Raw genomic sequence first — 27,743 nt, 5'->3', positions numbered from 1 at the left:
TATTACAAGGGTGCATAGCTTTAAATTAAGGGGGGGTAGGTATAGGACAGATGTTAGGTGTAGATTCTTTACTCAGCGAGTCGTGAGTTCATGGAATGCCCTGCCAGTAGCAGTGGTGGACTCTCCCTCATTATGGGCATTTAAGCGAGCATTGGATAGGCATATGGAGAATAGTGGGCTAGTGTAGGTTAGGTGGGCTTGGATCGGCGCAACATCGAGGGCCGAAGGGCCTGTACTGCGCTGTATTCTTCTATGTTCTATGTTCTAAGACTGGGGGATAGCAAATGTTGTTCCCTAGTTCAAGAAAGGGAGTAGAGACAACTCTGTTAATTATAGACCAATGAGCCTTACTTCAGATGTGCAAGGTTTTCGAAAGGATTATAAGAGATAGGATTTATAATCATCTAGAAAGAATAAGTTGATTAGGGATCGTCAGCACAGTTCTGTGAAGGGTAGGTCATGCCTCACAAACCTTCCTGAGTTCTTTAAGATGGTGACCAAACAGGTGGATGACGGTAAAGCAGTTGATATGGTGTATATGATTATCAGTAAGGAGTTTGATAAGGTTCCCCATGGTAGGCCATTGCAGAAAATATGGAGGCATGGGGTTGAGGGTGATTTAGCAGTTTGGATCAGAAGTTGGCTAGCTGAAAGAAAACAGAGGGTGGTGGTTGATGGGAAATATTCATCCTGGAGTTCAGTTGGGATACAACAAGGATTGTTTGGGACCAATGTTGTTTGTCATTTTTATAAGTGACCTGGATGAGGGTGTAGAAGGATGGGTTAGCAAATTTGTGAATGACACTAAAGTCAGTGGAGTTGTGGATCATGTGGAAGGTTGTTGCAGGTTACAGAGGGATATATATAAACTGCAGAGCTGGGCTGAGAGGTGGCAAATGGAGTTTAATGCAGAAAAGTGTTAGGTGATTCACTTTGAAAGGAGTAACAGGAATACAGAGAACTGGACTAATATTAAGATTCTTGGTAGTGCAGATGAGCAGACAGATCTGTGTCCACGTGTACAAATCCCTGAAAGTTGCCACCCAGGTTGATAAGGTTGTTAAGGCGGCACACGGTGTGTTTGCTTTTTTTGGTGGAGGGATTGAGTTTCGGAGCCACGCGGTCATGTTGCTTAGCTGTACAAAACAGTATTGTGTACAGTTGTGGTCGCCGCATTGTAGGAAGGTTTTATGAGGAAAGCCCGAGTGACCCGAGGCTGTTTTTGTTCGAGAAGGTTGAGAAGTGACTTAATTGAGACATACAAGATGATCAGAGGATTAGATAGGGTGGACAGCGAGAGCTCTTTTCCTCGGATGGTGATGGCTAGCACGAGGCTAGCTTTAAATTGAGGGGTGATAGATATAGGACAGATGTCAGAGGTAAGTTCTTTACTCAGATTAGTGAGGGCATGGAATGCCCTGCCTGCAACAGTTGTCAACTTTAAGAGCATTTAAATGGTCATTCCACAGGTTTGCTGCCTTTTCTGGCAGCTGTCTAATCTTTGGGATCTTAGTCATAGAGCCGGAGAACATGGAAACAGACTTTTCGGGCCATCTCGTTCATGCTGACCAGAAATCCTAATTCCACTTGTCAGCATTTGGCTCACAGCCCCCAGAACCCTTCCTAATCACGTACCCATTCAGATGCCTTTTAAATGCTGTAGTCATACCAACTTCCATCACTTCCTCTCGCAGCTCATTCCATACATGCACCACCCACTGTGAAAATATTGCCCCTTGGGTCTCTTTTCAATCTTTCCCCTCTTACCTTAAACCTATGCCCTCTAGTTTTGGACTCCTCGACTCTGCATAAGAGGGCTCGGCTATTCACCCTATTTTTGCCCCGCATGATTCTATAAAACCTCTACAACACCACCCCTCAGCCTCCAACGCTCCAGGGAAAATAGCCCCAGCCTAATCACTCTCTCCTTGTAGCTCAAACTCTCCAACCCTGGCAACATCTGTTTAAGTCTTTTCTGAACCCTTTCAAGTAGTCAATATGGATTTCAGTAAGGCCTTTGATAAGGTTCCACATGGTAGGCTGCTCTGGAAGATTCAATCATATGGAATCCAGGAGAAGCTGGCAAATTGGACACATAATTGGCTTGATAGTAGGAAGCAGAGAGTAATAGTGGAGAATGCTTGTTGGACCGAAGGCCTGTGAAAAGTGCAGTACCTCGGGGTTGGTGCTGGGCCCATTGCTGTTTGTTATTTATATCAATAATTTGGATGAGAGTGTACAAGGCATGATTACTAAGTATGCAGATGACACTAAAATAGGCAATATCGTGGACATTGAGGAAGGTTATCAGAAATTGCATCAGGACTTTGATCAACTGGGCAGCACGGTGGCTCAGTGGTTAGCACTGCTGCCTCACAGCACCAAGGTCCCAGGTTTAATTCCCGCCTCGGGTGACAGTCAGAGTGGAGTTTGCACATTCTCTGTGTCTGCGTGGGTTTCCTCCGGGTGCTCCGGTTTCCTCTCAGTCCAAAGATGTGGGCAGGTGAATTGGCCATGCTAAATTGCCCATAGTGTTAGGTGCATTAGTCAGAGGGTCTGGGTGGGTTACTCTTCAGAAGGTCTGTGTGGACCTGTTGGGCCGAAGGGCCTGTTTCCACACTGGAGGGAATCTAATTTAATTTAATCTAATCTAATCTATCTGGGGAAGTAGGCTAAAAAATAGCAAAAGGAGTTTAATACAGATGAGTAGAAGGATTTGCAGGAGTCACAGGTAGACAGGGCAGTGAAGGTGGCTTTTGGCACATTGACCTTCATTTGTCAAGGCATTGAGTATAGAAGTTGGGAAGTTATGTTGCTATTGTACAGGATGTTGGTGAGACCGTATTGTGTTCAGTTTTGGTCACCTTGTTATAGGAAGGATGTTATTAAATGGGAAAGAGTGCAGAAGAAATTTACAAGGATGTTGCCAGGACTCAAGGGTGTGAGCCAAATGGAGAGATTGGACAAGCTGGGACTTTTATTTTCCTCGCGAGCATAAGAGACCAGAAGGTATCTTATAGGAGTGTCATGAGAGGCACGGATAGAATAAATGCAACCAGCCTTTTTCCCAGGGTTGGGGAATTGTGAACTCTAGGGCATCAATTTAAAGTTAGAGGGGAAAGAATAAAAGGGAACTGGAGAGACAACTATTTTTTTTAAAAAGAGATGGGACAGATATGGAATGATCTGCCAGTGGAAGTGGTTGAGGCAGATACATTAACAATATTTAAAAGGCATTTAGACAAATACATGGATAAGAAGGTTTAGAAGGATGTGGGCCAAGAGCAGGGAAATGGGGTTAGTGTGTATGGATATTTCGGTTGGCATGGCGCAGTTTAGGCCCGTCTTCATGCTTTACAACTCTATGACTAAGTTTCACAACATCTTCCCTACAGCAGAGAGGCCAGAGTTGAACACAGTATTCCAAAAGTGGCCTAAACAACATCGTCTCCAGCCACAACATGACCTCCCAACTCCTGTACTCAATGCACTGACCAATAAAGACAAGCATACCAAATGCCTCCTTCACGACTCTGTCTACCGGAGACTCTACTTTCAAGGAACTATAAACCTGCACTCCAAGGTCTCTGTTCAGCAGCGCTCCCCAGGACTTTACTATTAAGTGTGTAAATCCTGCCCTGATTTGCCTTTCCAAAATGCAACACCTCACATTTATCTAAATTAAACTCCACTTGCCACTCCTCAGCCCAAAGTACTTGGAGGTAACCTTCTTCTCTGACAACTACACCTTCAATTATCCCTAACGTCTTTTATAAGCCATGGTTGAGCCACCTTACTGTTGCACCAGACTGGAATAATTGTTGCAATGCTTGCATGTTTTAAAATATGAACCATTGCTATCCACCATCAACCCCTTTAGTAAGATCCTACAATCCATCGTTACCAATTCATGCTTCATACACCTATCGTCACCTTTATTTAGACTCGACCAAAAACTCTCATTAATGCTTCACAATGACAGCTTATAAGCCTATAAGATTAACAGTACTACTTACCCTTTGCTAAAGAACTGCAAATAGAAAAGTTAGGTCTTCTTAGCTGGAAGATAAATAAATAAACAATTACTTAAAATAAAAATCAATACGCACTGCAATACTCAGCAAAAGGCCCAATTGAGGTCTTCCCCGTCAACCCACAGCTGCCGTAGTCTTTCCCTGAGACCCTGCAGCATACAGCTGTCTCGGCTAAGACAGGCTGACCTCAGCCCCCAGCTTTCAGTCTTCCCTAACCAAGGAGCTTCTCACCATTTCCTGGTGCCAACTGCCTAAGCGCCACAACGAGCTTCTCACCATTTCCTTCAATTCTGTTTACAGGGGTCACTTTACTGTTTGATCACCCCGAGAATGGATTTTCCTAGGTGATTTGGGATATCGCCCCCCCCCTCCCTTGTGTATTTTGAGTGTTGCTCTCTATAGATGCAGAAGTTAGACTCTAAAGGAAAATGAACAATGTGGGGCTGCTGAAGGATCCTCAGTTAGCTGGATGGACAAAAAAAAGTGAACAGGTTAGATGAAGAGCGTAAGTTCAGCGGTCATTAGGTTTGCTCAGTCTAATTAGCAATCGGAAGACAGTTAAGCATGGACTACAGAACCGAAGAACCAGCAGCCCTGAAGTGACAATAGTTGGGGGCAAAACAGAGGATAAAAACAGAAGAGGAAGAGAAAGGTGAGAAGAGATGTGCGCTGAGGCCTGAAGAACACTAGATAAGTATTCCAATGGCCTCACTAAGACCAGGGTGATAAACAATCAATATTGGATTTGTAAAAGCCAAGGCACATCAGTCAAAGGGTTTAAAGCTACAAAAATAAATTGTTGGGAAAACTCAGCAGGTCTGGCAGTGGAGAGAAAGCAGATTCTGAAGGATCACATGACCTTAACTGCTGCAGTCCACGCTGTTAGGAAGACTGCTCCAAAATTCTGGTCTTGTGACAATGAAAGAATAGTGAAATAGGTCAACCAAGACCACATTTGGGTACCATATTTAAGAACTATTCTCAGGGAGTAACACTTTCATGACTCAAAGAGGCTTTAGTTTTGCAGACAGTGAAATTAGGAACAAAAATTGACATTACTGGAAAAGTTCAGCAGGTCTGGCAGCATCTGTGGAGAGAAATCAGACCATTCCTCAGAACTAACCCAAAATATTAACTGATTTCTCTCCAAAGATGCTGCCAGACTTGCTGAGCTTCTCCAGCAATTTGTTTTTCCTTCTGATTTACAGCATCCGCAGATCTTTTATTTAATGAAATTAGAAGTCTTTCATTATGATAAAAGTGCTAAGAAAGAAAACTGTTCAAAATTGATTGCTTCTTTTAAGGCAAAAAAAAGATTTCTCAGAATCATTAAAAGGAAAACCAATTTAAAACCAAAAGTAACAAAGGAAGGTATAAAGAGAAGTATTGTTTCTTTGGGGACTGTCCTAAAAAAATCTTGAAAACAGAATCCTTATATTTTTGAAATATAAATAGACAATTATTTGAAAAATAATGGTATGGGATAAACAGAAGAAACAGGCTGCACATGTAGGTCCCACTTTCCAGCACTTGGTCAATGTCTTTGAACATTATGACATTTCAAGTACTCATTTACCTTCCCAGGGAACACATTCCTCAACACCTGAGTGAAAATATTTTTCCCTCAAATCACCTCTAACTACATGAATATTGGATACTGTAGTGTCATTTGATGTAGAGAAAATGAGGTCTGCAGATGCTGGAGATCAGAGATGGAAATGTGTTGCTGGAGAAGCGCAGCAGGTCAGGCAGCATCTAGGGTTTTTTTATTGTGAGAGTGTTGTCCTGAGCTGGGGTAGGTCGAGTTGCAGGGAATGTAGGTAGCGGCGCATGGCTGCAAGTGTGGAGCGGAGGATCCGGAGGGACGTCTGTTGCTGGAGGCTTCGGATTTGTTGTAGGTACTGGTTGTCCTGGTTGGGTCCAAGTTTTGTTGGTCGGAATGTAGTCCGGATTTTTTTTTATTGTGAGAGTGTTGTCCTGAGCTGGGGTAGGTCGAGTTGCAGGGAATGTATTTTTTTTTTATTGTGAGAGTGTTGTCCTGAGCTGGGTTTTTTTTATTGTGAGAGTATTCTAACATCCACATACTCTTGACCCCCTAACTCAGCCAAGTTCACAGTGAGAGCTGGGAGCCAAGGAGATTGAAGCGTTTATCAGGGCTGGAGTACACCTGGCCTCCCAAGCATGGGCAGCAGCAGGAGTCAACTCCTTGGAGAGAATGAGCCCAGCAGGGATGCAGTGAGCCTTAAGGGAGCTCGCCACAGAAGCAGATGACAGCACCGGAGCAGGGGAATTGTTGATGTTGGTGGGCCCGGTGCAGGACTCGAGGCAGTGGCATCCACTTTCAACAGCAGAGAAAGTGGCAATTGCGGTCAACCCGAATCCATATTCCAGGTGGATCGACATGAGCAATAGCTGCTTCAGCAGCGGCATGGTGTCAGGACTCCTTTGTTGTCCCAACTTTGTTCTTTTTCTACCTTGTTGTCATGATTCTGTATCTAGGCACTTGTACCTAAGATGGCACCCAGTCAACATTAAACACTGTATTACTATACATTTATACTGGAGTACACAGGACAATAAATGTTAAATCTAAAATAAAAATCTAACACTAAACATTCAGCCATTCAACTCAATATGCAACTTTTTTTTTATTAACCTATTTTTCTAATCAACCTGTGCAGATATTTAATTACACACATCTGGAGAGGGTGGGACTTGAACATAGGCCTCCCGGTCCAGGGTAGGGACATTACCACTGAACAAGAGCCCTTGTCTCCTTGTTACTGACTGTTCTATGAACAGCTGCTTCCTATTTATTTCGTGCACATCCTCGATAACCTCATACACCTCAATTAGGTCCCCCTCAGCTTTCTCTGGACTAGAGTAAACAATCCAAGCCCATCCAGCTTCTCTTCATAGCTAAATTACCTCAACCAATGCAACATGCTGGTGACAAAGTGGAAAATATACACAAAAAGCAGGACAAATCCAACTTGGCCAATTACTAATCTATGAGTCTATTCCAGATCAACATCCTGAGATCCAAGTGTTGGGAAGGCATCAACAGTACTACCAAGCTGAACTTACAAACAAATAACCTATTCATTGATTCTCAATGTGGGTTCTACTAGGACCATTCGACTCCTGACCTCATTACAGTCTTGGTCTAAACACAGACAAAATAGAGAGCCCTTGCAAAAACGAAGTCAATGGGAATTGTGGGGATCCTCTGATGGTTGAAGTGATACCTAGCACAAAGGAAGGAGGTTGCGGTTGCAGAAGGCTAATCATCTCAGCCCCTAGACATCACTGCTCCTCAAGGTAATGTCACAGGCCCAAACCTATCAGTACCAATGACATAGCCTTAAAAAAAATCGTAAAAGCAAATATAGGGAATCAGGAAGTAAGTTGAAAAACAGGACCTCAAAGATAGTGATATCAGGATTACTTTGCTATGTGCTAACCAGAGAAGAAACAGGAGGATATATCAGTTGAATACATGGTGAAAAGATAGTGCAAGGGGGAGGGTTTCAGATTCCTGGGACATTGAGACTGATTTTGGGGGAGGTGCGACCACTACAAACTGGACAGGTTACACTTGGGCAGGACTGGGACTGATGTCTTAGGGCAAATATTTGCTAGTGTGGTTGGGCAGGTTTAAACTAGAATAGCAGGGACGGTGGGTGGGTATCTTAGGATGAGAAAGGAAAGAGAAACATGATGGTAATAAAAGAATGAACAGTAAAATGTAAAAATGGTAGACAAGCTAACGAAGGTAGAGATGCAAATAGGATAAGGAGTCAGGATGATTAAAAATTGCAAAAAGACAAATCTAAAGGCTTGTGCTTGAATACATGAAGCATCCAGAACTGTAGATGAACTGACAGTGCAAAACAAAGTTAATGGATATGATCACGTAGCCATTACATTGACATGGTTACAGGGTGACCAGACCTGGGAGCTTAACATTAAAGCATATATGACCTTTCAGAAAGTCAGGAGGGAAGGAAGAGGTGGTGGGATAACAATGTTAGTAAGACATAAAATGAGACAGATCTAGGCTCAGATGATGTAGAATCCACTTGGGCAGAGGTACACAATGGCAAGGGTAAGGAGACACTGGTAGGAGTAGTGTGCAGACTCCAAACAGGAGCCACACTATGCCCTTGCACTTTAAGTTCTCATTCAGATGCTTCCTTAAATGTTGCAAGAGTACATGCCTCTACCATCCTCTTCTGCAACATGTTCCTATTTCTATCATCCTCTGGGTGAAAGAAGTTTTGCTCAGATCTCCTCTAAACCATTTACTCCTCACCTTGAATTTATGCCCTCTTGTCTCATCATAGTGAAAAGATTCTCATGGTCTACTCGAAGTAGAACCATAGAAATGATACAGCATAGATGGGGGACATTTGGTCCATCTTGTTCATGCGAATCAAAGATACCCAGATGCCCTTTCTAATCCCAAATTCCTGCACACAGCTCATAGCCCTGCAGCTTACAGCACTCAAGGTGCAGATCCAGGTACTTTTTTTATATAAAGGACTTTAGGGTCTCTGCCTCCACCACCAACTCAAGCAGTGAATTTCAGACACCTACCACCTTCTGCATAAAGATGCTCTTCCTCACATCTCCACTAATCCTTCTGCCACTTAATTTGAATCTACGATCCCTGGTTTTTGAACTCTCTGCAAAAGGAAACAGGTTCCTCCAGTCTACTTTAAATCTACCACTCACAATTACGTATACCTCAAATCATGTCACCCTTCAGCTTGCTCTGTTCCAAGGAAAACAACCCCAACCTCTCCTCTCAGCTAAAAATTCTCTACAGTCATAGAATCATAGAGATGTACAGCATGGAAACAGACCCTTCGGTCCAACTCGTCCATGCCGACCAGACATCCCAACCAATCTAGTTACGCCTGTCAGCACCTGATGGATATTCCTCCAAACCCTTCCTATTCATATACCCATGCCTTTTAAATGATGTAATTGTACCAGCCTCCATCACTTCCTCTGGCAGCTCATTCCATACACGTACCACCGTCTGTGTGAAAAAGTTGCCCCTTACGTCTCTTTTATATCTTTCCCCTCTCACCCTAAACCTATGCCCTCTAGTTCTGGACTCCCCCACCCCAGGGAAAAGACTTTGTCTATTTATCCAATTCATGACCCCCATGATTTTATAAACCTCTATAAGGTCATCCCTCAGCCTCCGACGTTCCAGAGAAAACAGCCCTCGCCTATTCAACCTCTCTCCATAGCTCAAATCCTCCAACCCTGGCAACATTCTATTAAATCTTCTATGCATTCCCTCCAGAGCAATAACATCCTTCCTGTAATGTACTGACGAGAACTGTACAGAGCACGCCAGTTGAGGCTTACCAGTGCCTTATATGGCATAGTGGTTAGCACTCTGACAGGGATGCCGGGTTCAATTCCAGCCTTGGGCAACCATCTGTGTGGAGTTTGCACATTCTAGCTGTATCTGCGTGGGTTTCCTCTGGGTGCGCTGGTTTCCACCCACAGTCCAAAAGGTAGATTGGCAATGCTAAATTACTGTGTGCAGACTAGTTGGGTTAACTACGGTAAGTGTGGGGTTACAGGGATAGGGTAGGATACTCTTTGGAAGGTTGGTGCAGACTCAACGATCTGAATGCCCTCTACCTGCATAGTAGGAATTCTATGACGTTTCATCATTATATCCCTACTTTTGTATTCCAAATCTCTCCCAATGAAAGACAGCATTCCATATGCTTTTTAACGATGTCTCACAATTTTGTATACCTCAATCAGATCCCCCAGGCAGATTCCTTTACTCCAAGGTAAACAAACCCAGCCTATCCAGTCTCTTATCATAACTGACTCTTTTCATCCCAACCAACATCCTGATCAATCCACTCTGCACCCTCTTCAGTACATTTTTAAGATTATGCTGTTCTGCTTGCTGCACTCAGTATTCCATCTGTCGCCTAACCAATGTTTTATAAAGTTGTTACAATATTTCTATATTCTGACTAATGAAGGCAAGCATCCCATAAACCTTTATCACCACCATGTTTATCTATGCGGACACCTTCAAGGGTCTATGAACTTACAACATTCCCTTATTAGACATCCCAAAATGCATACCTTTGCACTTAGAGATTAAATTCCATCTGCCGTTGTTCTGCCTAATTTACCATCTGATCAACGAGACTGCAGCCTGAGACCATCCTCCTAACAATAAACACCAATTTGCACGTCATCGGTAAACTTACTAATTATATCGGCCACATTCACATCCAAGTTGTTAACACACGTAAACAGCAAGGGAGTCAGCATTAATCCCTGTGGTACACTGCTGGTCACAGGCTTCCAATCACAAAAACATCACTCCACCACTTGGCCTGCTATTTACAAGCCAATTTTGGACCCAGTCTGCCACTTACCTTGGATCCCGTGGACCCGTCTTTCATGTGAGACCTTAATGAAGTTCATATAAACCACATCAACTACACTACTCTCAACAATATATTTAGTCATCTTTTCAAAAAGCTCAATTAAAATTTGTCAGACAGGATCTTCCTCTAACATTGGTGCTGACTATCCCTGATCAATCCCTGCCTTTCCAAATGTCGATTAATCTCGTGTCTCAATTTTTTCCAATAATTTCCCTACCACTGTCATCAGACTAACTAGTCTATAATTACCTGACCTATCCCTAATACCCTTCTTGAACAAAGGAACCACATTAGCTAACCTCCAGTCATTTGGCACTTGACCTGTGGCCAACAAAGTATTAAATATCTCTGCCAGGACCCAGCAATCCCACCTGACTTTGCCTCTCATAGCAGCTTGGGAGGCATCACATCAAGCCCTGGGGATATGTGCACCTTGATGCCTGCTAAAACATCTAATACCTCCCCCCTAAAAAAAAATCAAAGAACTGCAAATGCTAGAAATCAGAAATTGCTGGAAAAAAAACTCAGTAGATTTGACAGCATCTGTGAGAAATCAGAGTCAATGTTTTGGGTGCAGTGACCCTCTTTCAGAACAGTTAATAGCTCCTCCTTAATCCTAGAACATGACTATCCCAACTAAAATTCCCAGCAATGTTCTTTCTCCTCTGTGAATACAGATGAGAAGTATTCATTTAAGACCTCACCCACATGCACTGGCTGCATGCACAGACTGAGAACAGGAAGAATTTATTCTCTCAAAGCCCTGAGCATCTTTGAAATTCCTTGTCAAAGAGCGCTCTGGGTGCAGATCCCTTGTGTATATTTAAGGATGAGATAGATTCTTGATTAGTTGGGGCAAAAAGAGCTACAGGGAAAGGGCAGGAAAATGGATGTGAGAAATGTCAGATCAGCCATGATTTTACTGAATGGCAGAGCTGGCTTGAGGAGCCAAATGTCTGACTCCTGTTATTTCATTGTCTTATGGACAGGCAATATAAAATAAGAGGTACAATTCTTAATTGGGCCCAGGAGCAGAAGGATTTGGGTGTATTGTGTATAGATCATTGTAAATGACAACACAGAGTAGGTAAAGTACCTTTTACGCTGGGCTTCATTATTAGGTGTATAAAGTACAAGAGCAGGTAGATAATGCTGAACTTACGTCAGATACTTGTTAGATCTTAGCCGGAATATTGTGAACCTTTCTGATGTGAATGCAATGGAGAGTGTGCAGACGAGATGTAGAAAAACAATCCTGAGGGATGAGAAAATTTAGTTAGAAGAGTCAATGAGGATAACGTTTGAGGGGAGACTGTTCCCCCGAGAAACAGGTCAAGTGAAAATCGGAGAGAAATTTCCAAAATCACGAGGGAGCTAGAGTAGATTGGGAGAAATCGTTTCCACTCATAAAAGGATCAGAAACGACAAGTATTCTAGATTTAAAGCCACCTGCAAAATAAGCAAATGTGATGAGAGAAAAAAAACTTTTTCACATAAGTGGCCTCAGTTATGAATGTACTGCCTGGAAGAGGTGAGGTAGGTTTAATTGAAACATTCAAGGCAGCATTAGATGGTTATTTAAATAGAAACAATGAGGAGGGTTCAAAGTTTGTGCGAAGATTTGTAGCTCGATGCTCGTTGCTGTGGTTCTGTTCGCCGAGCTGGAAGTTTTTGTTGCAAACGTTTCGTCCCCTGGCTAGGCGACATCATCAGTGCTTGGGAGCCTCCTGCGAACAGTTAATTAACTGAAAAGATGTTGTGGAAATATGGGGAAAAAGACAGGGCAGTGGGACTAACGGTAGGTACTCATTTCATTGCCACAGCTGAAACTGCCCTTGTAACATATGGGGCTAATTTTTGTGCGAAGATTTGTAGCTCGGGTACTTGTTGTTGTGGTTCTGTTCGCCGAGCAGGACATCATCAGTGCTTGGGGGCCTCCTGCGAAGCGCTTCTTTGATGTTTCCTGCGGTGTTTATAGTGGTCTGTCCCTGCCGCTTCCGGTTGTCAGTTTCAGCTGTCCGCTGTAGTGGTTGGTATGTTGGGTCCAGGTCGATGTGTTTGTTGATGGCATTCATCCACAAACTCCATGCCTCTAGGAATTCCCTGGCTGTTCTTTGTCTGGCTTGCCCTATGATAGTAGTGTTGTCCCAGTCGAAACATCAAAGGAGCGCTTCGCAGGAGGCTCCCAAGCACTGATGATGTCGCCTAGCCAGGGGACGAAACGTTTACAACAAAAACTTCCAGTTCGGCGAACAGAACCACAGCAATGAGGAGGGTTATGTGAAGAATGATGATCACACTGGAGGAGGTTGACTAGGTTGATTCCAGGTTAAAACAAGAACTGCAGTTGATTCCAGAGTTGAGGAGGTTGGCTTATGAGGAGAGATTGAGTAGACTGGGTTGATATTCAATGGAATTAAGAGTGAGGGAGGAATCTTATAGAGACATAAAATTATGCAGTGAATAGCTAAGATAGAAGCAGTGGCAGATGAAACTAGAACTAAGGAACATAACCTCAAAATAAGGGGGAGCAGATTTAGGACTGGGCTGAGGAGGGACTTCTTCACCCAAATGTTTGTGAATCTGTGGAATTCCCTACCTAGTGAAGCAGTTGAGGATACCTTATTAAATGTTTTCAGAGTCCACGAAAAAGATGAACCATGATCTTATTGAATGGTGGAGCAGGCTCAAAGTGACAAATGGCCTATTCTGGCTCCTATTTCTTATGTTTTTATTTGGTGAGCTGGTTTGTATATGATGGGATGAAATGGCCTTGTGAGGCATGACAACTTGTGATTTGCCATTAGGTTAAAATCTTGGAACTCCCTTCCGAACAGCAACGTGGATGCAAAATAACCCAAGACTGCAACAGTGCATCATCATGTTCTCCAAGGCAATTAAGGATGGGGAGTAAATGCTGGCTTAGCCAATGACACCCACAGTTAACAAACAAATTCAGAATATAGAATGCAAGGGAACTACCCCCACATAACAAAGAAAAATAGTAGAAGCATTGACAGAGAAATGGAACACTTTACGGAGGGGGCTTCAAGATTTAGCACCCACTCAGGTCAAGGCACAACCAACAATAGCTCAATGAATAAAATCAGATGAAGAAACTGGAATTGAAGCAGCACTGATATCTCAAAAGACTGCAAAACTGGTAGAGATTGCAGGGTAAGGGAGGGGCAAGGCCTCAGAGGGATTTGAAAGCAAGGGTCAGGATTGAGACGTTTTGACCTGGAGCGAGTGCGCCACAGGGACTACCCGATGAATGGGACTTGGTGTGAGTGAAGATACAGGCAGCAGAGTTTTACAGCAGCTGAAGTTAGAATGTGGGAGGATAACCACGAGAATGGGAGTAGGCGAACCTGATGTTAACAATGAACCGGGGAAGGTGCGGAAGGGGAAGGAACGAAGGGGAACAGGGTGGGCTGCAAAGAGCTAGCACCCACGGGATGGAGCTAAAGGCCTGCCTCTGTGCAGTGACCAGTCCACACGTTGCTGCCTGCGGGCAAAGAGCCTCCATGAGGGAGGGAGGGAGGCTGGCAGAGGGTCGGGATCTGGTAATAACGAGCTGGGATCATCAGCAGCTCCCGCTCACACACAGGGGAAGGATGGAGAGGCAGCTGCAGCAACGTGGCCTAGGCCCTAGGCTCCGGGCCTGCCGTACTCACCACGGCCTCTCGCAGTCGCCCCGCCACCGCTCGCTCACAGACACGGGCCCGTACTCAGCCCGCCACCCAGTGACGTCGCCGCGGCCACGCCTCTACAATCCTGATTGGTCGGTTCTGGGAAGAGTCTGCGCAGGCGCCATCCCCCGGACCGGGTGGAGGAATGGGCGGGACCGGTAACCACAGCAACGAGGTCAGGAAGTAGGCCGTTCAGCCTCTGGGGGCAACCTGCCCCAATACTCCTTCATTTTAGCCCCAGAATACCTTCCCCTGCAACCGCAGAAAGTGAAACATCTGCCCATTTACCTCCTCAGTATCCAAGGGTCTAAACGCACCTTCCAGGTGAAGCAGCACTTACCTGCATTGCACACAAAATGGGAGAAAGTGAAGATTGCAGATCAGACTCAAAAAGTGTGGTGCTGGAAAAGCGCAGCAGATCAGGCAGCATCCGAGGAGCAGGAGAGTCAACATTTCATAAGGAATGTCCTGATGAAGGGCTTATATCTTATGTGATCTCCCATATTTTGGGGAAATGAAGCGTAGACTGGGTGATCATTTCGCAGAGGTTCTGAAGACACATGCCACCAGATTATAGTCAAACAGGTTTATTTGAAATCCCAAGCTTTCAAAATGCTGCATCTTTGTCAGATGGAATAAAGAAAATCACACAGGCACAGAATTTATAGGCAGAGAGATCCAAAGATCATACAAATAGTGTGAGTGGAGTGTCAAATAATAAGTCTCTGCAGGTGATCAAAAGTGTCAGATGGTGTGGGTAAAGTGTTAACAGCTAAATAGTAAGTGAAGAAGATGACCTATAATCCAATTAATTGAGGCAGAGAGATAATTACAAAAAAATTAAAATAAAGTGGTGCTAGAGACAACCCAAATGGCTGGAATAACGTGCAAGAGGTATAAGAGTCACATGCAAACATGGTCTAACCAAAGTAACAAGTAATCCAAAACGGTACTCCAAGGCAGCCTTCAAGATACAAAACAATGCAGAATCATTGAGCAGAAACTGACAGCCAAATTTCAAATCAATGAAAACGGCCTCAACAGTGATCTTGGGTTCTGTCTGCAAAAAAGACTCTGAACTTCCAGTTGCCTGCCACTTCAATACACCACCTTGTTCCCTGGCCAACATTTCTGTCTCAGGCTTGCTGCAGTACTGCAGCAAAGCTCAGTGCAAGCTGGAAGTACGTCTCATTTTCTGCTCGGGAACTCTGCAGCTTTTTGGATTCAATATAAAGTTCAACGATTTTAGGGCTTGAGGTAGCTTCTCCCATGATCTTATTTCTTTGCCCACACACCAGGCCTTGTTATCATATGTTGGAGAAAATTACTACAGATGCTGGAATCTGTACTGAAAATAAAAAATGCTGGAGATCATAGCAGGTCAGGCAGCATCGATGGAGAGATAGCAAGCTCAAGTTTTGAGTCTAGATGATTCTTCAGAGTTGACGTGACATATGGGGAGCTGGAAATGTGTTGCTGGAAAACCGCAGCAGGTCAGGCATTGACATATGGGGAGACATATATACTATAGTTGGGGGAGGTGGAATTTGGGGAGAAAGGATGTTGATAGTTCAGATTAACTGATCGGAATGTAAGGATGACAGAAGAATGGTGTGTCTAACTGCCAGAGATGGAAAGAACAGACAGTCCCACTAGGATGGGGTACAGGAAAGAGGACATGGTAACAGAGAATGTAACAAGCAAAGCTAAAGGAAAGGAAAGGAATGGGGGTTCACAGTATTGAGCCCAGAATGTTGTAAAGTGCCTAGTCTGAAGATGAGATGTTCCACCTCCAGTTTGCACTGTAATGTGTTGGAGCATTGCAGCATGCCGAGGACAGACAAGTAGGCTGTGTTGAAATGACTGGCTATGGGAAGGTCAGAGTCATGCTTACACACAGACTGGAGGTGTGTAAAGTGGTCACTCAGTCTGCATTTGGTTTCTCCAATGTGGTGAAAAATGTGTTGCTGGAAAAGCGCAGAAGGTCAGGCAGCATCCAAGGAGCAGGAGAATCGACGTTTCAGGCATAAGCCCTTCTTCAGGAATGAGGAAGGTGTGCCAAGCAGACTAAGATAAAGGTAGGGAGGAGGGACTTGGGGGAGGGGCGTTGAGAATGCGATAGGTGGAAGGAGGTTAAGATGAGGGTGATAGGCCGGAGAGGGGGTGGGGGAGGAGAGGTTGGGAAGAAGATTGCAGGTCAAGAAGGCGGTGCTGAGTCTGAGGGTTCTTTACACTGTACTCAAGTGAATACAGGTGACAATAAAGCATATCTAATTCTAATTCTAATTGGCCTGAGTGATTGCCAATACAGATAGATAAATAAATTCACATGTGCATGACTGGTCAGACAGCCGAGGAGGAGGAGGCAATTCTGAATTTGCTGAAGAAGCACTACAACATAGAGCAATCAGTCACTTTATTCTTTTGTTTACCTGATCGCCCTCAAACCTAGATGTTTCTACATCATTTGGAGCAAAAAAGCCATTGCTGTCTTCATGAACAGTTATAAATTAAAGTGTAATGTTCAGAAAGGGTTATGCTTCTGGTAGACCCTGTAAAGTTTATTTCTATGATTAGTATAAAAAAAGAAAATAGTTTTTACAGCTTTTCACCACTTTACTTTTCTTTGAAGGAGATCCCTTTGCAAAGGGCAATTACAGTAATTCATGTTATCCATTTGAAAATCTTACACAGCACTCCCTCAAGGACAGGCATCAAATACCAGAACAATTCTTGCTGTATAGTGTTGTATATCTAGGAGCTCCACTGTATATAGGATCACCAGGTCTTCATCAATACCTGCTCCTTCATTGGGTTGTTCGGTATTGGAATTGGTCCTCCTGGGAGCAGATGCGGCGGAGGCAAAGGAATTGGGAATATGGGATGGCGTTTTTACAGGGGGCAGGGTAGGAGGTGTAATCTAGGTAGCTGTGGGAGTCGGTCGGTTTATAGTAAATGTCCATGTTGAGTCAGTCGCCCGAGATAGAAATGAAGAGGTCTAGGAAGGGGAGGGAGGAGTCTGAGACGGTCCAAGTAAATTTGAAGTCGGGGTGGAAGGTGTTAGTAAAGTGGATAAACTGTTCAACCTCCTCGTGGGAGCACGAGGTAGCGCCAATACAGTCATCGATGTAGGAGGAAAAGGTGGGGGGGTGGTGCCAGTGTAGCTGCGGAAGATGGGCTGTTCCACATATCCGACGAATGTGGAGCAGGCCACACTGGGTGAAGCAACTACCATACACAAGGTTGGAGAAGGTACAGGTGAAATACTGCTTCACCTGGAAAGACGGTTTAGGTCCTTAGAATGAGCAGGGAGGAGATGAAGGGGCAGATATTGCACCTTCTATGTTTACATGGGAAGGTGCAATGGGAAGGGGGAGTAGTGTTGGTGATTGAGAAATGGACTAGGGTGTCATGGAGGGAGCAATCCCTACAAAATGCAGACGGAGGAGTGAGGGGAAGATGTGATTGGTAGTGGCGGTTTGTTGGAGTTGTCTGAAATGGCGGAGAATGACCTTTGAATGCAGAGGCTGGTTGAATGAAGAGTGAACAAGGGACGTTCTTGTAGTGAGTGATGGGAAGGAGCAAGGGCAGAAGCACGGTGATTGGTTGGATGCACAGTGAGGGCCCTGTCAACCACAGTGAGTGGGGAACCAGGGTTATGGCAGAAGGAAGCCATGTCAGCAGCTTGGAAACAGTATGGACTGCGGGTGCTGGAAGCCAGAGTCAAAAGATGTGAAGCTGGAAAAGTGCAGCAGGTCAGATAACAGCCAAGGAGCAGGAAATCAACATTTCAGACCGAAACCCTTTGTTAGGACTAGGGAAGGGGAAGGAGCCCTGACGTATATAAAGGGAGGGGGGTAGGAGTAGGGGTGGAGGAAAGGTAGGGGGGTATGGTGATAGGTGGATGCAGGTAGGAAATTATTGTGATTGGTCAGTGGGATGAGTGGAGCAGATGGGTGAGTAGGAAGATGGACAGGTTAGATGAGGTCAGAAAGGCGAAGGGAGGTGCTGGATATGGGATAAATGCTTGGGAAGGAGGGATTTTGAAGCTGGTGAAGTCAATATTGAGACCATTGAGCAGTAAGCTCCCCAAGTGAAATATCAGGTGTTGTTCCTCCATTTTATGTTTGGTCTTACTCTGACAATGGAGGGGGACAAGGATGGACATGTCACCAGTGGAGCGTGGGTGGGGGAATTAAAAATAGATATCAACCAGAAGTCAGGTTGGTTGATGAGTGCAGAGCATAGATGCTCCACGAACTGGTCCCCAAATCTGCATTTGGTCTCCCCCAATATAGTGGAAACAACATTGGGAGCAACGGATGCAATAGATGAGGTTGGAGGTGAACCTCTGTCAGATCTGCAAAAATTGTTTGTGACCTTGGACAGAGGTAAGAGGAGAGGTGTAGGGGCAGGTATTGTATCTCTTGTGGTTGCAGGGAAAGGTATCAGTGTGGTGGAGAAGTTGGTGGGAAGTTTAGAGCTGACGAGGGAGTGAACCGTCCCTGCAGAAACCAGATTAGAGTGGAGAAAGAAATTTCTTTTTGATGGTGGGGTCTACATGGGGGACACAGATGTAAAGGGCCTGCACGTCTTTGGTGAAGATGAGGTGTTAGGGGCTGGGGAATTGAAAGGTTTGGAAAAGGTGGAGGGTATTGATGGTGTCACAAATGTAGGTAGGAAGTTCCTGGACCAAAGGGGAACAGAGTTGAGATAGGAGGAAATGAGCTCAGTAGGACAGGAGCAGTCAGAGACAAAATTCAACTGGGGCAGTCAGGTTTATGGATTTTGGGTAGGAGATAGAAACAGACAGTACGGGGTTGGGGAACTATCAGATTGGAGGATGTGGACAGGAGATCTGATGAGGTTGTTGATTGTCTGGGCAATGATGGCTTGGTGATCAGAGGTGGAGTCATAATTGAGGGAACGGTGGGAGGAGGTGTCAGAGAGTTGGCGTCTCACCTCAGCAATGCAGAGGTCAGTTCACCATACTACCACCATGCTCCACTTTATCGGCGGGTTTAGTAGGTTGGAGTTGGAGCGAAGGGAGCGAAGGGCCACGCATTCCGATGGGAAGAGATAGGAGTAATGGAGAGGGAGGGAGAGGCAGCAGTTTGAGATGAAGGAATTGAAGGAGGGTAGGAGGCCGGAAGGGGTGTCCAGGAGGATGGACTTTGCTGGAGGTGGGAGAAGGGGTTGTTAAAGAGTGGATTGGATTCAAAGAAATAGGTGTGGAGGAGGCAGAAAAAGAGCTTGACATCATGACATGTGCAGAATTTATTTATGTCTGGGTGAAATAGAATGAAAATGAGCCCTTTGCTGAAGACTGACCATTCAACCTCAGTGAGTGGGTCTTCTGGGGGGATGGTGATGTAGCAGCCACATGGTCCTCAGTGTTAGCGGAACCGGCAGCTGGGTATTCACCATCTCCCTGGATCTTGTTGAGATATTTGTATCATTGATAGCCACTGGTGAAGTGTTAGAAGGGTGAAGATTGGTTCACGTGGCTCAGTATTTAAGAAAGGCAGTAAGGAAAAGCCAGGGGCCTATAGACTGGTGAGCTTGATATCAGTGGCGGGTAAGTTGTTGGATGGGATTCTGAGGAACAGAATTTGCATGCATTTGGAAAGGCAAGGACTGATTAGGAATAGTCAACATGGCTTTGCATGTAGGAAATCGTGTCTCACTAACTTGATTGGATTTTTTGAAGAAGTGATTTGGGATTGCTTTCAGACTGTAGGCCTGTGACGAGCGCAGTACCACAAGGATCAGTGCTGGGTCCACTGCTTTTCGTCATTTATATAAATGATTCGGATGTGAATATAGGAGATATGGTTAGTAAGTTTGCAGATGATACCAAAATTGGAGATGTAGTGGACAGCAAATCAGGTTACCTCAAAATACAAAGGGATCTTGATCAGATGGGCCAATGGACTGAGGAGTGGTAGATGGAGTTTAATTTAGATAAATGTGAGGTGCTACATTACAGAAATGCAAATCAGGGCAGGACTTATACACTTAATGGTAAGGTCCTGGGCAGTGTTGCTGAACAAAGGGACATTGGATTGCAGGTTCATAGCTCCTTGAAAGTGGAGTCACAGGTCGACTGGATTGTGAAGAAAACGTCTGATATGCTTGCCTTTATTGGTCAGTGCATTGAGTATAGGAATTGAGAGGTCATGTTACAGTTGTAGAGAACATTGGTTCGGCCACTTTTGGAATATTGTGTAATATTGTGGTCTCCCTGTAACAGGAAAGATGTTGTGAAACTTGAAAGGGTTTAGAAAAGATTTACAAGGATGTTTCCAGGGTTGGAGGGTTTGAGCTACAAAGAGAGCCTGAATAGACTGGGACTGTTTTCCCTGGAGCCTTGGAGGTTGAGGGGTGACCCTACAGAGGTTTATAAATTCATGAGGGGCATGGATTGGGTGAATAGTCAAGATCTTTTTCCCAGTGTAGGGGAGTCCAAAAGTAGAGGGCAAACGTTTAAGATGAGACGGAAAGATTTAAAATGGACCTAAGGGGCAACATTTTCACACAGAGCATGGTGCATGTATGGAACAAACTGCCAGAGGGAGTGATGGATGCAGGTACAGTTACATTTAAAAGGCATCTGGTTAGGTATATGAATAGAAAGGGTATAGAGGGATACAGGCCAATGGGCCAATGCTGGCAAATGGGACTAGATTAATTTAGGATATCTGGTTGGCATGGACGAGTTGGGCTGAAGGGTCTGTTGCTGTGCTGTACACTTCTATGATTCTATGACTCAATGATGGTTATATTGCAACAAAAGCATGTCAAATGATGTCAATGTACTGGGACAACTAACCCAAACACCACTCACCACCACGATATCTCGAGCAATAACCATCAGCTTTAATGAATTGGATCTCTTGCTCCTATCAGCGTGGTACCCAACCCCAGTTATCCCCTAAAATCAACGTTCTCTACTAGAGGTACTGCAAAACATCAACAAGTGATGTAAAGACTCAGATAAGACACTCATTGAGTGTTTAAAAAGTAGATGGCCACATGACTGAACTGATTGTTTATTTGTTGCTTGGAATGGATTAAAAGAAACAGGAAAAGCAAGTGAGGTGGTTAATGGAACAGCACCAGTTTATTTCCATAAGCTTGGCATTTGTCCTCTGCTAATTGCTCTGCAATTGGAAGAAAGTGAATTAAAAATTAGTTGTTGTTACTTGCTGATAATAATGTGACTGTAACAAAGAAGTACATCACAATGCAGAGGTGAACATCCTCGGAGCAGTCTCAGTTTTCTTGGGCTACAAAGAAACAAAAATCACTTCAAAAATATGTGAGCAAGACCATAAGTAGAATATGAATTAGAAGTGGAGAGTTCAACATTTTCTTCCCTTTTTGTGATAAATGATAATAGAAACTAGGTTCTAATAGCATTGTCTACAGAGTCAAAATCACTAATAGTTTTCCAATGAACCAGAGTGACTGTGAGAAATAATTGACTCTAGGTATGTAGATGTTAGCTCTGAAAGAAAATCTAGTTATACAGCAGACATATTCAGTCACTATTTTGGAATTTGTTTTCTGCTTTTTATTTTTGATTTTATTTTAATTTTTGTAGTCACTTAGGATATCTTTTGGCATTTTGAAAAGAAAGAGATAGAAATTGTCAGAGGATTGAAGTATATCTTGTTGAAGAGGTAAGAAATTTAAAAGTGCATCATTACAGCTTTACAAAGCTAATCTCCAGAACATGGGCATCGCAATCTGTAAGAGGAAAGTTTGATACAAGAGAATGACACAAAAATAACAGCAGAAAGTATGATGCAGTTGTGTAAGGTTTCTAACAGGAAGCAGTTAAACATTTCTCCTATGACTATATTTCAAATGGCGGGCATTAATTGGGATCTCACCTGCATGGAACAGGCTGAATGGTTGGTTGTCAGTTGGAGTTGAATAATGTGTAATACATTTCTCTGTAAATAAAAATTGTTGTAAGAATACAAAAAACTAGGCTGCAGTGCTCTAACCTGCACAGTCTAGTCTCTTGTTTTCCAGGATTTTCTGTTTCCATTTAATTCAATCTACTCTTCGTCATTCTGCTAACTTTGGACCCATGCTGCCATTGTTCCTTTTATTCCATAATCATCTTGAAGAAGAGAGAACCTAAACATTGTTCCTTAATGTACAATAATGTTACTATAGTTGAACTACATCCTGGGGGTTATTGTTGATCAGACACTGAATTGGACAAGCCAGATAAATACCATGGCTATAAGAACAGGTCAAAGGCTGAGAATTCTACAGCAAGTAATTCACTTCCTGAATCCCAATAACCACACACCATCTATAAGATCCAAGCCAGGAGTGTGATGGAATACTTCCCAGGGATGAGTGCAGCTCCAAAAACACTCGAGAAGCTCAACATCATCCAGGAAAAAGCAGCCTCCTTGTTTGGCACCACATCCCCAAACGTTCAATCCCTCTACCACAATCTATAGTAGTAACAGAATATACCATCTACAAGGTGTATTGCAATAACTCACAAAGACTCCTTTGGCAGTAACTTCCAAACTGACAACCTCTACCATCCAGAAGAATTTGTGCAGCAGAGACAGTGAACATCACCACCTACAAGTTCCCCTCTAAGTTATACATTACCCTGATTTGGTTATAGTTATATTCTGTTTTTCCACAGTTGCTGGGACAAACTCCTGGAACTCGCTTACTAACAGCAATCACAAGGACTGCAACAGTTCAAGAATGCAGCTTCCAGCTTATCTGCTCCAGGATAATTAAGGATGGGTAAACAATTGCCTTGGCAGCAATGTCCCATCCGGTGAACAGTAAAAAAGCTTGTAACCATGAGATTGCTGATGGTTAACTGTTGTGTAATGCTTGCATTAATTGGGAACAGGATGCATGTCATTTCTATCAGCCTCTGATTCATAAAGAAAAGCTATTTGGGACCATTTGATTGTTGCATCCATAGCTGAAATTCGATTTTAGTGGAGAAAAAAACAAAAACCGGATGGAACTTACCTGTTCCTTTAGACCTGTACAGCTTGGGTTTACTCCAGATATGAAGGAGTCACATATTTCAAAGGAAGTAAGCTTCACTCAGTGAGGAAGGAGAGTGAGACACAGCTCAGATAATATATTGTTCAGGGAATTTGGAGGCGATGTGGGGATTCAGCGAAGAAGGGGAGGAGTGCTGTTTGATTGTTTTTTTTGTCCCACAGTTTGTAAGGTTTGTTTAACAGGATAATTGAAATCCAGGATCAGGGGCCCAGCACAAAACAATGGCACCAGAGGTAAATGGCTCTGGTCAGATGCATTTGAAATATTGTAAGCCATTTCGGGCCCTATATCTAAGAAAGGATGTGCCGGCTTTGGAGGGAGTCCGGAGGAGGTTTACAAGAAAGATCCTGGGGATGAAGGACTTGTCATATTAGGAAAGGTTGAGGACTCTAGGTCTGTACTCGATGGAGTTTAGAAGAATGACGGGAGATCCATCTGAAACTTACAGAATACTAATAGGCCTGGATAAAGTGGACCAGGAGAAGGTGTTTCCAGTTGTAAGAGAAATTAGGCACAGCCTCAGGATGACCCTTCAGAACTGAGCTGAGGAATTTCTTCAGCCAGAGAGCGGTGAATCTGTGGAACTCATTATCACAGAGGGCTGTGGAGACCAAGTGATTGAGTGTATTTAAGTCAGAGGTAGGTTATTGATTAGTAAAACGATCAAGGGTTGCATAGAGAAGGCAGGAGAATGGGATTGAGAAACATGTCGGCCAAGATTGAATGCCAGAGCAAACCTGAATGCCGAATGCATAATTCTGCTCCTATATCTTATGGTCTTATAGTCTTAAGTCCTTTCCTACGTGTACTGAGATTTTGTTCTTAAAGACTCTTCCATGCCATTGTAAACTGTAGGATATTATCAATGATCTTCAAATAATATTGTTTTATTGTAAAATTTTTATCAATATTGCATTCTGCTCAATGTTTCTGGAAGGTTTTTGAATATTATTTCAAAACATTTCCTAAACATTCTCCACATACCAGCAAAACGTAATGAATAGTTTTCTGTGCCATGCTATATGCTGCAGCATTAATGTCACATTAGCAACAAAGTAAACAATGTTTGCTTTTTAATAATTCTGGAAACTTTATTTACTTTGTTTCTGCAGGTGATTACACCAGTAAAAGAGAAATTTAACACTAGCACATGAATCATGCCATTTCCTTTTATTAAATCTCATAAAACTCCTGTTGAGATTGTGAGAAATCTAAAGGAGAACATGGCTATATTAGAAAAACGTGATCCTTCAGAATATAGAAAAGCAGAAAAGGTAAGCAAAGATGAAGGAAAAAAGCAGAGGCCACATGGTCAGTGAATCAAACAAGAAAGAAACCTACACTGGTGTCTGACACAGCAGCGAATCTGCACAGCCACTGCCTTTGCTGTTTGAGTTCAAGTATCTCTGGACATCGGAGTGCGTCTAAGGAAAATTAACAAACAGTGAAATTCACAGCTGACCTTGGAGGAACCTGTGTGAGAGAGCTTACAGCATAGGAGAAGCTAAGTGCATAGTATTTCAGTGTAATCTTGCTGCTCTTTACTTAGTAAATCTATCATAGTCAGTAGAGCACGTTCTTTTTTGATTATATGTTTTACTGAGATCTGTCTTTTGATTAAATTTTAAAAATATAAAACATAGGTACTAAGTTAGCTTGGTGCAGTGTTTTTTAGAGCAGTAAGTCTGTGCTATTTTCTGGGTCTATATATTGTTATGGTGCAAAGATGGCCTTCAGTAGAATGAGGTGCTCTTCCTGTTAGACATGTGAGATTAAGGAGAGTTTCCATATTATTGCAGGATCATTATGTCTGCAGGAAGTGTGTTTGGTTGCAAATCCTATCAGATCATATGGGTCAGTTGAAGTGGCAGTTAGAGACAATGAGGAATTTACAGGTGCTAGGGAGTGTGATGGGTGGCAGTTATAGGAAGTGGAAAAAATCGCAGACATCACGGAAGTGGGTTACCTCCATGAAAGGTAGGAGAGGGAGGCAGGTAGTGCAGGAGTCTCCTGTGGCTATCCCCACCTCAAACAAATATGTTGTTTTGGAAAATGTAGAGGGTGATGGACTCTCAGGGGAATGTAGCACGAATAGCCAAGTTTCTGGTACCAAGACCAGCTCTAATGTAATGAGGGGTACATCAGGTTCCAAGCAATCAATTGTGATAGGAGACTCCCTAGTCAGAGGCACAGACAGACATTTCTGTGGCTAACAGCAAGTAATCAGAATAGTGCGTTACATACTTGGTGCCAGGATTAAGGATATCTCGGAGAGATTACATTACAGTGTGGAAACAGGCCCTTCGGCCCAACAAGTCCACACCGACCCGCTGAAGCGCAACCCACCCATACCCCTACATTTACCCCTTACCTAACACTACGGGCAATTTAGCATGGCCAATTCACCTAACCTGCACATCTTTGGACTATGGGAGGAAACTGGAGCACCCGGAGGAAACCCACGCAGACACGGGGAGAACGTGCAAACTCCACACAGTCAGTCGCCTGAGGCGGGAATTGAAACCGGGTCTCTGGCGCTGTGAGGCAGCAGTGCTAACATCTGTGCTACCGTGCCGCCCATGGGTGCAGAATATTCTCAAAGGGGAAAGGTACCAGCAGGAGGTCATTGCACATGTTGGAACTAAGGACATAGGAAGGGAAAAGGATAAGATTCTGAAGGGAGAATATAGGAAGTTAGGCAGAAATTTAAAAAGGAGGTCATAAGACCATAAGACATAGGAGCAGAAACTAGACCATTCACCCCATCAAATCTGCTTCGCCATTCAATCATGGCTGATAAGTTTCTCAACTCATTCTTCCACTTTCTCCCTGTAACCCCTGTTCCCTTGATACTCAAGAATCTGCCTATCTCAGTCTTAAATACACTCAATGATCTAGCCTCCACAGCCTTCTGTGGCAATAAATTGCACAGATTCCCCACTCTCTGGCTGAAGAAGTTTCTCCTTATCTCCGTTCTAAAAGGTCTTCCCTTTACCCTAAGGCTATGTCCTCAGGTCCTAGTCTCTCTACCAATAGAAACATCTTCTCAACATCTACCCTGTCCAGGCCATTGTGTATGTTTCAATTAGATGTCCTCGAGAGTAGTAATGTCTGGATTATTCCCAGTGCTACGAGCTCGTGAGGGCAGGAATAGGAGGATAGAGCAGATGAATGCATGGCTGAGGAGCTAGTGTATGGGAGAAGGATTCACATTTTTGGATTATTGGAATCTCTTTTGGGGTGGAAATTACCTGTACAAGAAGGACAGATTGCACCTAAATTGGAAGGGGACTAATATACTGGCAGGGAAATTTGCTAGAGCTGCTCAGGAGGATTTAAACTAGTAAGGTGTGGGGGGGGGGGGACCCAGGGAGATAGTGAGAAAAGAGATCAACCTGTGACTGGTACAGTTGAGAACAGAAGCGAGTCAAATAGTCAGGTCTAGCAGGGACAAGGTAGGACTAATAAATTAAACTGCATTTATTTCAATGCAAGGGACCTAACAGGGAAGGCAGGTGAACTCAGGGCATGGTTAGGAACATAGTGCTGGGATATCATAGCAATTACAGAAACATGGCTCAAGGATGGGCAGGACTGGCAGCTTAATGTTCCAGGAGACAAATGCTACAGAAAGGATAGAAAGGGAGGCAAGACAGGAGGGGGAGTGGCATTTTTGATGAGGGATAGCATTACAGCTGTGCTGAGGGAGGATATTCCCGGAAATACATCCAGGGAAGTTATTTGGGTGGAACTGAGAAATAAGAAAGGGATGATGACCTTATTGGGATTGTATTATAGACCCCCTAATAGTCAGAGAGAAATTGAGAAACAAACTTGTAAGGAAATCTCAGCTATCTGTAAGAATAATAGGGTGGTTATAGTAGGGGATTTTAACATTTGAAAAATAAGATTGGGACTGCCATAGTGTTAAGGCTTTAGATGGACAGGAATTTGTTGAGTGTGAATAAGACAATTTTCTGATTCAGTATGTGGATGTACCTACTAGAGAAGGTGCAAAACTTGACTACTCTTGGGAAATAAGGCAGGGCAGGTGACTGAGGTGTCAATGGGGGAGCACTTTGGGCAAGCGACGATAATTCTATTAGATTTAAAATAGTGATGGAAAATGATAGACCAGATCTAAAAGTTGAATTTCTAAATTGGAGAAAGGCTAATTTTGACGGTATTAGGCCAGAACTTTCGAAAGCTGATTGAAGGCAGATGTTCGCAGGTAAAGGGACGGCTGGAAAATGGGAAGCCTTCAGAAATGAGATAACAAGAATCCAGAGAAAGTATATTCCTGTCAGGGTGAAAGGCTGGTAAATATAGGGAATGCTGGATGACGAAAGAAATTGAAGGTTTGGTTAATAAAAAAAAGGAAGCATATGTAAGGTATAGACAGGATAGATCGAGTGAATTCTTTGAACAGTATAAAGGAAGTAGCAGTATACTTAAGAGGGAAATCAGGAGGGCAAAAAGGAGACATGAGATAGCATTGGCAAATAGAA

The 27,743-nt window shown here is 43.6% G+C and overlaps 1 protein-coding gene across 6 annotated transcripts in view; it reads right to left on the bottom strand.

The window, feature by feature from the left end:
• phf6 (PHD finger protein 6) overlaps positions 1 to 14,260 on the bottom strand; it is a 69,569-nt gene extending 55,309 nt beyond the window's left edge. For 3 of the 6 annotated variants that reach the window (XM_043714340.1, XM_043714339.1, XM_043714344.1), the window contains exons 1-2: positions 14,155 to 14,260; positions 4,017 to 4,059 (exon numbers count right to left, since the gene is read on the bottom strand). The gene's annotated coding sequence lies outside the window, so the exon portion shown is untranslated. Of the gene's footprint in view, positions 1 to 4,016; positions 4,060 to 11,639; positions 11,733 to 14,154 lie in introns of all 6 variants that reach the window. The other 3 variants (XM_043714342.1, XM_043714341.1, XM_043714343.1) reach the window with 2 other exon arrangements.
• Between the last annotated feature and the right edge of the window lie 13,483 nt (positions 14,261 to 27,743).

The sequence above is a fragment of the Chiloscyllium plagiosum genome, chromosome 24 (assembly GCF_004010195.1).
Source record: "Chiloscyllium plagiosum isolate BGI_BamShark_2017 chromosome 24, ASM401019v2, whole genome shotgun sequence".
Taxonomy (NCBI): domain Eukaryota; kingdom Metazoa; phylum Chordata; class Chondrichthyes; order Orectolobiformes; family Hemiscylliidae; genus Chiloscyllium; species Chiloscyllium plagiosum.
Note: the sequence above shows the minus strand (reverse complement) of the source record. Positions and strands in the feature narration are given on the sequence as shown.